The 11,367-nt window shown below is 51.4% G+C and overlaps 1 long non-coding RNA gene across 1 annotated transcript; it reads left to right on the forward strand.

Annotated features, from left to right (window-relative positions):
• The first annotated feature begins 38 nt into the window (after window positions 1-38).
• LOC137471846 (uncharacterized) lies at window positions 39-2,976 on the forward strand. Its single transcript, XR_010997894.1, has 2 exons — window positions 39-75; window positions 1,140-2,976. It is a non-coding gene; the product is annotated as an uncharacterized lncRNA (long non-coding RNA).
• The last annotated feature ends 8,391 nt before the right edge of the window (window positions 2,977-11,367 follow it).

Raw genomic sequence — 11,367 nt, forward strand, 5'->3', positions numbered from 1 at the left:
GGAAAGGCTCGTCCCCCGTCCCCGCGGGACGGCGCGCACCCCGCCGCTGTGTCCTCGGGGCCGGCCGCGCCTGAGGTGGGCGCCTGCGGCGGGCGGAGCGGAGCCGGAGCCGGAGCCGGAGCCGGAGCCGGGGCCGGGGCCGGAGCGAGGGGGAGCGGGCGGGGGCGCGGCCGGGAGCGCCTCTCACTTGTTGCCCTGTGGCGGAGCCCCGCCCGGCGCCGCCGCGCGCCGCAGGGGGCGGGGGCGGGGGCGAGGCGGGCGGGGGCGAGGCGCTGAGCGGCGCGCGCCGGGCCCCGCCCCCCCGGCCGGCCGCCGGCGCCGCGGGTTGGCGGAGCGCGCGGCGCGCGCGCCCCGCGGGGCGGGGCCGGGCGGGGCGGGGTGTGAGGGGGGTCCCGGTCCCCGCGCGCGCGCCGCGGCCGTCCCTGCGGTTGGCGGCGCGCCGCGCCCCCGAGGAGACCGCGCGGGCGGGCACGGCAGGACGCGGTGTTCTCCCGCTGCGCCGGGGGCCGCCTGCGAGCCCCCGGCTGTCGGACTGGGAGGTATTTACCTCAGAAAAGGTGTCTGTGCCGTCGGAGGAGCGAGAGGAAGGGGGCAGACGCCGCTGCGCTGCCGCCGTCCGCCTCCCAGCCGGGCCGGGTGCTGCTCCCTCCCTGCGGGAACGGCCCCCACAGCCGGTCCCGTCCTCCTGGGGGTGGCCCCGGTGACACCTGGCTCCCGAGCGGGCTCCGGTGCGCTGGCAGCGGGCGCTGTGTCCGTCTGTCCCCGGCCGTTCCCTTCGGACAGTTTTCCCTCGTGTTTTTTGTTTTCTTTTTTTTTTTCTTTTTTTTTTTTTTCCCACACGGCACCGAGCAAAAGGGGAAAACCCCTGAGCCGCGCCGAGAAATGCCGTGCCGCATCACTTTTTAATGTTACTTCTTTGAAGGAAACATTGTTCCTTGCACCGGGCTCAGCTTTTCCTGGAAGTCTTCAAAGGTTTTGTTACTGAGGCCAGGAGGGAGAAGCAAAGCGGTGGTTTAGGCTGTCAAGGCTTCCCTTAGTGAAGGAGTTTGTGAGAATTTCCCATTTTGGAAATTCGCTGATACCAAATCATGCACGACTCATTCATTAGTCACCTCTTTTGTTGTTTGCTTACTTGCTAGGTTGATGAGCCTACAAATGCTAGCCAGACATCCCTGTGGAAGCAAAGCAAAGGAAACTCCAGGAACCCGGGATGCTTACTGGAATAAAACACAGAAACGCGTGCTGCTGCTGCAAAGAGGGCACATCTTGTCGTCGACAGATCAATAGCAACCAGCAGACAGATTTACAGTTCCCACAGACTGCGAACCTCTCAGCTTTTCGTCCTACACAGGATGAAAATGAGCACATGCCGTTTGTTTCTATTTTTAGCACCTGCATTCTCGAGCCAGTATAAGGAGAGGCCCGACAAAGGAATTGTCTCAATGTCACCTGGCACGATCACTTAAAACTTGTTTTCATTGCAAAGGGAGGGGTAAGTGTGTCCGTGAGATCCATGACAGCACAGGTTATTCACTTCCATTTTACAGCACTCATTTTCACCCCAATTCAACAGCTGGTGTGCACAGCCCTAAACACAGCCAGTCTGGGAAACAGCATCAGTACCCACTGCACATCCCCAGCTCCCCATACTCTGTGTGTTAAATGCTGGATGCCAATAGGAAACCTGCTGCAAGTCTCTCGGAGCTGCTCTAAAACCTTCGCTCGGGAGTCTGGAAGAAACGTCCCCATTCACAGTGCATTAGTAGAGACATTGCATATTTCATCCCTCTTCAAATATTTATATATGTACTTCACGTTCGAGTAAAGCTGTCCTTTTCATCAGAGCAGGAAGATTACAGCAAAGGGAGGAATTACCCTAAATTGGCAAACATCATTGTCTATTAAGTAACACAAGGGTTTGAAAGGAGAATTGAGTGTCTGGCAGCCAGGAACTTGGCTCCACTGCACAGGAGATTTCATAATGATATGTTTTGAGATCAACTGTAAAAAAATAAAACCAAAAAAACCCCAAAAATCTAAACTAGAGCAGTGTATCCCATGACACTGGGTGCTAAGGAACCTGGAAAAAACACGTTGAACCTAAAAGGGTTGGTCAAGGCTGAAATGGTCTGCTGCCTTTGGGGGAAGGACATTTCTCCCTCCTCCCAGTCCCGCACCAGGCCCTGCCTGCTCCTCTGTAACCAGAGCTGGTCACAGGGCTGCCTTTGGAGACCTTCACGGGGCAGGTGTTTTAATCCAAATGTATTCCTTGATTCACTCAGCAGCCGGGCCTCAACAGTTGTCTGAAAGCAGGAAAATACCTAGAACCAACACTGGCATTGCCCCCAGCACGTTTCAAACCACTGCCTGGCTGGGATGTCCCTGCTGTGCTCAGAGCAGCTGTGCCCTGAAAACCCCAGGGGAGGTGAGGCTGGGGGCTCCTTTTGCAGCCCTGCTCTCCCAGGCAGACCACTCAACCTTCCCTGGATCCAAATCCATGCATCACACCAGGCAGAGTCCTAAGCCTAAGAAGTTTCTTACCTGGTGCTGTCAATTCACAGGTCCTGGGTGGAGCAGGACAGCAGGGACCACACCTCAGCACAGATGTGCAACCTCTCCTGGATGGCTGTTGTGCTGGGGTGAAACCAAGGGAGGCCTGGAAAACGTGTGGTTAAAGTTGTTGTGCGGTTTGCCTCCATGGAAGAAGAAGCAGGGTTTTCATGTTTCAGATATGTAAAGCCAAGTTTTGTGACAGACACAGCAGTAAATCATTCAAACTTTTTTTTTTCCCCTCCCTGAGAAAGAGAGCAAATCCTTTTGACTGCAGCAGCTTTAATTTGGTCTGAATCTGGAATAACATTTTTGCCTGCGTATTCAAAAGCACCACCTTCACTCAGCATCATGATGCAAATGATGAGATGCAGTGTACAGCCCTTGTCAGGGAGTTGCAGAGCACCAAACCTTTCCCAGGAGCTGGGTGCTGGGAAGTTTCAGGGCATTGGTGGCACATCACCTGGTGACACAAGTTCTTGTTGCCCGAGTTTTTCCATCGGTAGCGTGGCATGCACAACAGCAAGAAAAGAGAATCTTTTAAAGAGATTCAACTCTCTTTTTTTTTTTTTTCAAGTTCAAAATAGTTTGTGGGGTTTTGGGGTTTTTTTTTGGTTGGTTTTGGGTTTTTTGTTGTTGTTTGGTTTTTTGGTGTTTTTTTTTTCTCCCCCAGGCTATTTATTCACAGTATTTGGGTTCACTGTAATAAAAGCTGACTTGGGAAACTGCTGTGTTTACATCAATGGAAGCGAGCTATGTACATTGGCCTTTTCTCTAGCATTTGCCTGTTAATTAATAATTGGTACATTGCCAGGAGCAAAGGAGAATGAGGAATGAGATTCAGGTTATAAAATCGTCAAGGTTATCTCGCTGTCCCTGCAGCAAAGCAAGAGCGAGAGGGGCGGGACAGAGCCAAGGTGCTGAGAGAAGGGGACGAGCTGTGGGCCACTCGCCCCAGGGGCCATGTGCTGCATTCCCGGGGGAGCCACATCCCAGCGCTCCCGGAGCTGCCGGCACGTCCTCCCCCAGCACGGGGGAAAGCAGCAGGCCCAGGAATTTCCCTGTCTGTTGCCAGGATTCCCGGGTACCTGCCTGCAGCCACCCTTGGGAACGCGGCTGGCTCGGCCCCCGCTGCAGCTCAGCACGGGGGACCAGCGCCCAGCTCGGCAGAAACGCGGAGCAGCTGCTTCCCCTGAGTCTGGCATGGCTGGAAGCCACTGACGTTATGGAAGTGCTTGTCCCAGAGCCCTCCCACTGTGTCCAGAACGTGCAGCCACATCTCTCAGCCCTTGCTCCAAAACGTGCACCCACCCCCCACCCCGTGCTGAAAACGCTGCAGGCACACGGGTACCGAAACACCTCTTCCCCACCTGTGAACGCCCTCCTGGCTCTCCTGAATCAAAAGCCTTCCATAAGGCCAGGACAGCTGGAATTAATTTTCTGAGCCGGACCAAAGCTTATCCAGGGTAGCGATCTGCCTGGTTTTTGTGGACAGATTGGTGTGGCTAGAGGACACCTAGGAGAGCACAGGACAAACCCGAGCGTGCTTATGTGACCAAAGAGAAGAAGAACAGGAGATAAGAGGCTAAAATTTAAATAATGTCTAGAGACTAAAGATTTCTCCTTGGCATGCAAGCACTTCAGCGGCAGTAAGAAAAAAATTAAGAAGCAAAAGTGATGTGTAATTCAAGCTGGAGCATCTCAGTTCCTCCAGGAATGAACCTGTTTTTTCCCACCCAAATATTTGAGCCTGGAATTCAGACAAGTGAAGATCTTTCCCAGGGTCGGCAGGGTCTGTCAGCAAGGCTTGCCAGCAACACCAGCACAACATTTCAATGCTCTCCTCACACGGTCATTTCCCCACCTTCTGCCCCTGCCACACACAGCACAGCAAGTGCTACAGAGGTCTTCTGCTCCCCTTCCTTTTGCTTTTGCACCTTGGTGAGATGGGGGAGCTGTGCCTGGCGGGTTCAGCTTTGGCAAAACCACTCAAGTGGAAGAGATTGGCACATGTGCTTCAGAACACTTTTTTCCCTCTGGAGCATTGCAGCTTTGCTCTTGCAGGCACAGCAGGACAGGACAGAGACTGGAAAGGAAGTTGCCCCTGTTGGGTTGTGTGCTGCCATTTGCAAGCTGTGGGCAGAGCTGCACTGTGCTGGTATCGATTCGCATTTGCCAAGAATAATTACTCCTGAGCTACTTGGATTCTAATCAGTTTCCCTGCTCTGGAAGGACGTCCCTACCTTTTTCAGACACAGGCTGCAGTGACCAACACTCTTTGCCTCCATGTGGGGCTCCTTTTCCTCGTGGACACAAGGCAGGCACAGCAGTGCAGAGTGCAGGATGCAAGAGGATGGAGAAGAGTCCACTTGAAATTCGATTTCTATAGTAGCAGAAACTGGACAATAATTATTTCGCAAAAAAAAACCCCAGAAAGACACCTGCTCTATACAAACCATCTTTTTTTTGTGTTCCAGAAACATGAGCTCCTTGCACCTCTCCTTACCTCTGTTCAGAGGCACCCCACTGCGTTTTGCAGCAAGACCTGAAGAGCTGCAGGACTGAAGAAGCTCCAGCCAAGACTTCAAAGGTGAAGAGTCAAAGTCACTTTTCTCCTTTGTTTACACCTAGGAAAAAATGTACTGGACCCACTTCAGCTAAACCAAACCCCTTCTGCTTGGCTTTTACTTTTTAGCAGATGCAGTTTTAAGCACCAGCAAAATCCCAGATGAGGGAAAACTGCCAGTCTTCACATGTCACTGAGATTTTTCCAAACCATCTTGATTTCAGGCACATCCTGGATGAGATTCCCTTGGACTGTCACAGTGCCAGCTTCAACTCCAGTTAAAACCAGTCCTGGGAGGGTGCTGGCTTCCAGGCTGGCTGATTCTGGGTGGCACAGGAAGCTGTGCCAACACCATGAGCAGGAGGTTTTCCAAGACACTCCCAACCCCGGGCAAAGCTCTCAGCTTTGGGCACAGCTGCTACCACAGTGAAATCTCGCTCAGCCCATGAGAGCTGCACACCAGTGGCAAAGGCACTGAGCCTTTTGCCACCTGGCCTGGGGCTGGTGCTCCTGGCTGAGGGCTCCTTCTTTGGGTGGCAGGAGCAGAAGGGTCACCAAAACCAGGGTGAAGAGAGTGCTTGGGCTCGTTTATATGGCGACAGCGCTGGGGTGGGACCTACCTGGGCTGTTTTGGAGCACCCTCCAAGGCACTCCTGAGGCTCTGTCCAGGAGGGGATTTGTGCCAGCTCTCTGGGCTCTCTGTCAGGAGAGCAGGTACAAGCCCTGGGTGCAGGGACCTGTCCAGCACACTGGTGCCCAGCCTGCAGAGCACCCTGGGGCCTCATTCCCAGCTCCCTGTCCTGCACCATCTGGTCTTCCACCAGGCGCTCATGACTCACCTGGTTTCCCCCAAGACCTGCCATTGTTCTCCTGTCACCATTTCAGGTGGATTTGTGCTCCTAAAAACCACCCCAGAGGCCATGGGCTATTTGCTGTGCCTCAGAGCTTAGACACCCTCATTACTGCCCAGCCCATCCAGGGTGCAGGATGTGGCACATCAGAATTACAACAGGTCAAAGGAGGAGATCACAAAGCTCTTCTCCTGTTATTGTAGGATCTGCAGATAATAAATAATATGATAAATAATAATTCAGAAATAAAAAAACAGGACAAAGGGAAATTAAATAATCCACGTGTCAAGTTTTAATATCCAACCTCACAGCCACAGGTTACTGAAGAATGACACGGAGGGAAGATATCTCCTGCATTAGGGATTTGGATCAGCAACATAATTGAAGTAGGCGAAGGGTTTTCCCTATGCTGCTTGATGGAGAAATCCCCCTGACATGGATGTGCTCACTATAAATAAGTAAAACTTCAGAAACCAGCAGAGATGAGATCTAGCCTTGTAAATCAGTGAACCACTGCCCCATGTACGGAATCACTGCAGGTTTTGTGCCTGATCCTGTACACATTTAACCTCCCCCATGTAAATCGTCCTCTGGAGTTAATGGAGCTGTACTAATTTGGAATGGCTGGAGATTAAGCCGTTGGGGTTAAGCATTTCAGCCAGCTCTGATTGCAGCACGCTGCAGTTCCAGGGCTGTTGGATGACTCAGAGGTGCTCCCGTGCTCTGGAATAAAAGCACCCATGGCCATTACACCATGTCTCCAGCAGCCTTGCAATGCAGCTGGGGTACAGCACTGGTCCTTCACAGTTTTATCTTCAGACAGAGGAAACCTGTCCTGCCCGGCCGGGAAGGGTGCAGACACTTTGCCCAGTGCTGCAATTTAAAGCTAATTTATTTCTTTCGTTCTCCCTGGGTATGCACCAATGTTTTCCAGGCACTATTTCACTGCTGTTACATTGCTTGCAAGCATCTTAATTTAAATCCCATTATAGATGCACCAGGGCAAAATGATCTGTCCACAGCTGAAATAATAAACTGGAGCGAAAACATCCTTGGGCTGTGAAGAGTCTAGAACAAGCACTAACTGAAATGTATAAACTTACATAACATTATTTACAGAAAGGAGCCCAATTGTCAAAGGCCCTAAGAGAGCTGGAACATGGGAATGTTTGTTCTCCTTGCAAAGAATAATTAATTATTCAAGTTTATAAATTCCAGTTTCTTTGCTTGCTCATCTCCTGATGTGCCTAAGGACTGCCTGGAAGGTATTTACAGTTCCCAGCCACTGGTTCTAGAGGCATTTTTTTAACCTTGTACCTCTGCATGCCATTGCCTCACAGGCTCTTGGAGCAGGGCATTAACTCTACACACCTTGTTCCTCGGCCACAGGAAAATGCAGATTTGTTCTGAGGTCCTGCAGGAGTGAGTTTATTTTAGGGAGATGCCTGGAGGAGGCCACCACATGTTTTTCAGAGGGTGGTGGGGTGGCTGCTGTGTTCTGTGAGTGCAGGGAGAGCACTGAGCCACAGGCAGGTGGCTGGGATCAAGCAGAAACCTCTCTCTCTTTCCCTCTCTCTCTGCCTGAGCCACCCATCCCCTCCTGAGGTGGCTTTGCTTATTCGTCCCTTTTGCTGCCAAGAGCAGAGATGCCATGACGGCTCTAATGCCCTCCAAGGTTTGATTTGCCAGGCGGGGAAAGTGCCACTAATTACTGAAATGCACTGTATAGTTTCCTGGCAGTGCTGTGTGCAGCCAGGGCTGCCAAGTGGCCAGAAAACTCAGGAAATGATTGTTGCCTCCCAGGCTCCTCTCAGAAACACTATGGATTTGGGTTTTGTGCTGTGATTGCTGTTTTTCTCCCATCCACTCCTGTAAAATGTCACTCCTCGAGGGTCTGAGGCACTTGCTGGCATCCAAAAATGCCATTTATGCAATTACCTGTTTTTATGTATTCTCCAATACCATCCCATTACAAGAGCTAATGGCTGAGTGCTGGAGTTCCAGTGCTGCTGGCCACTAAGGCAATTAAAATGCAAGTACCAAGTCACCTGTGTGCAGAGAAAAGAATAAACAGGAAAACATCTTTGGGGACATCTCTCTCGTACCTCCTTGCTGACAGATGCCCTCTAACAGCTCTGCATTTCAGGGACCTCCCATTGCTGCAATAACCCTGCAAATGCCCCAGGGTGAAAACCCCCAGGTGGGATCTCCACCCCTGACATGCCTTCAAACCTGTTTTCCTGCAAATTCTTGCACTGCAAAATCTGCCTTCCTACCACTAAAAGGAAGGAGGAAGGGCAAAGCCTTTGGGGACCTGAGCTTGGGGTTGTTCAGCCCCATCACATCTGGAGGGAAGCTCCACAGCACCACCCACAATTCTGTGCTTGGACACAAAGCTCAGGTGATATCCCAAAATAACACTTCCCAAGTGGCACTGGCAGTTCAGAGGTGAGGCTGCAGCTGTGTCCCTCTTGCCACCTTTCCATGGGAGGTGACACACCGCATGGGAGGTGACTCTGGGACTTCTGTGGCCCTGGGGAATCACCCACAGGATTCACGCTACTGGGAAAAGGCACCTTTGGTGCTGTGTCCTTTCTGAGGAGAGGGGGCCTCTCTCCCACAGCTTTGGCAAAGGTTGGCTGAACCAGTGTGACCTGGATGGGTGGAAACAGCTGGATTTTGGTGCACCGAGGGGAGGTGCAGTGATGGTGATGGCTGCCTGTCCCCCTGTGCTGGCATCTTTACCCCCAGCACGGTGAGGGAGACCCAGGGGCACAGCTCTAGCCTCCACATTGCATGAAATGACACCCCCAGCCACACTTCCCTGGGATTTGGGAATCTTTTTTGAGGAGGATTTTAACAGGCCCAGCTTCAAGGCAAGGAGCCCTCGCCTGTTTTTCCAGTCTCAAGCCACATGAAACACAACACATTAAAAAGTCATCAGTGGCTGGCTGCTGCTACAGGACCACTGCATTCCCCTTATTCAAAAAGCTCCCTCTGTCCCCAGCACTGAGGACCTCTTCATAAATATTTGGAATGAATGAATAAACTGTTGAAACTCCCCAGAAGGAGAACATTTCTGTGAGCAATCTATGGCCAGTGTGAGCCTTGGGGTAAAACTTCTCAGATATTTATGCACCTACAAACGGTCAGTCAATCCCTAAATCAGGAATTCTCCTCAGAAAAATAGTGAGCAATTTGTTTTATCAATAGGTAGCAAAGAATTGACACACAGAAAATAAAATCTCTCAAAATATCAGTTTATTAAAAAGTCCAAGCACAGTAAGATGTGGAGATTATGGGCTCCTCCAAAATCCTTCCCATTGAGTGAAACACGAGAGCATACACACTATTATTTACACTTGTGAAAAGGACCTGTAAGAAAAAAAAAAAAAAAAAAGTAAAATAAAATGAGACTAAGCAACCTGAATAATCAGAAACTAAATCAACACCAACATAGAATAAGTATATCATCGTCTACTGCTTTCCATGGCCCAAAACATTATGGAATACAGCACTTGCTTGGCTTAGATTTGGAAAAACATGGTGTGCCTGGAATTCTAGATATCCTAGAAGAACACTTTAAAACCTTAGCAGTTCTGGGCATAAGCAGACCAAGAAAAAAGGAAATTTCCCTACGAGTGATGGCCTTGCCAAGCAGAAGGAGCGTGGGGCTTGCCAGTGGTGCAACGTGTGATTGAAGGTGGCAGCGCTCAGACGTCTCGGGGAGCTCCTGGATCAGGAGTGGCAGCTTGGAGGAATGCCCAGGAAACAGGAATAAACCCGGGGACATTTCGGCACAGCCAAAGGTGACACGGAAAGGGAGCTGAAGGCTGCGAGGAAACGCGGGCGCTGCGGGGACAACTTCCTAAGCCTAAGGACAGCGGAGCGTGGCAGGAGGCGCGGCCCCTGGGCAGGAAAGCCTCGCTCAGCTGGGATTCCCTCCTTCAGCCCTTCCCGCTGCTTCTGCCTCCCTTTGCCCCTCGGGCCCGCTGGGCTGCTCCTTCCCTGGCTGTGAAGTGACGCCTGCCTGCTACCCTGAAGGAAGGAGGAAGAGGAGGAGGAGGAGGTGATGGCCCTGGTGCCACACTGCTGGCCTGGCTTACACAGGAGCTGGGGCCATGGCAGGAACCAGAGTGGGCTCCAAAGCTGGATGAGGCCCCAGTGGCCAACAGGGCTGTGCTGGGGTCTCCGCTCAGCTGGATCCATGCAGGATTCCAGCGGCCACCTGTGGCCCCAGCCCCCGCAGGAGTTGCCTGGCCACGCACACAGGATGAGCCCGGTTTACATCGGGGCTTTGGGGGAGCATTTGTGACATCTCTCCTGAACAGGAGCTGTCATTTGCCAGCACCACAGAGATATTTAGCAGGACCGCAGATAGCAAGTGGCATCCCAACAGAAGCCACGCGTGTTTGTGCCTTTCACTCAAGGAAGCAAAGCAGAGTGGCACTGGAGGCTTTGTCCCCTCCAGGTTTAGCCAGAAGTGGCCAGCAGGCTCGGAACACCTGATGGACTAACACACACAGAAACCACCTCAGCAGGAAGGCACAGCCCTGCCAAGGAGCAAACCTGTCCTCGTGTCCCAGCAGCAGCTGAGGATTGGGAAGCACAGCATCCCCTTCCCTGCCACATCAAACTTGGAGAAGCAGGAACAATTTTGCTGCCCAGTGACTACCAAGGACTGAGCAGTGTGATCCCCAACACACTTGAGTGCTTTTTTTTTCCTTTTTTCTTTTTTTTTTTCCTTTTTTTTTCTTTTTTTTTGTTTTGCACAGTAGTGTAGAAAGATCCACCAAGAAGAAAATGAGGAGGGTTAGGGATCCAGGGGAGGGAAGATTAGGAAGAGAGAGAAGCATCCACCCATAAAAACATGTCCCTTCAGACCTCAACTAAGAAAGTATCCAATTATTTCTTAAACGTCCCCTAGACCTTTTGCCTCAGCCTCCTTGCCTTGTTAGCCATTCCACGTATTTATTATTCTTTGCATGAAATAATACTTCCTGACATCTGTTCCCAGTTTGTTTCTCTTTAATTTCCATTTATAGCACATTTTCCTATCCTCTGACCATGTTAAAATAAAACAATAAGTATGTTTGACACAGTGCAAGCTACTTAAGATCATGATCCTTCCCTGACCTTGATTATTTTAAAAAATATGTTCTAAAACACAGAAAGCACTTGAATGAACTTAGCTGAAAAAGGACACGGAGCGCTCAGAGAATCACAAAGCACTCATTTCACAGCGCTGCTGCAGCCAGTGACTCAGGGAGCAGCACAAGGAGCAGTTTGTGGTTACAGCCCAGTTCCTCTCTGACAAGGACCAGCTGAAGGCAGCTGGGGAAACAGAGGTGCTGGGGCTCCATGAGATGAGAGGGCAGAACCAGGAGGCTGTAAGAGAAA

This window comes from Anomalospiza imberbis, chromosome 3 (genome assembly GCF_031753505.1).
Source record: "Anomalospiza imberbis isolate Cuckoo-Finch-1a 21T00152 chromosome 3, ASM3175350v1, whole genome shotgun sequence".
NCBI lineage: Eukaryota > Metazoa > Chordata > Aves > Passeriformes > Viduidae > Anomalospiza > Anomalospiza imberbis.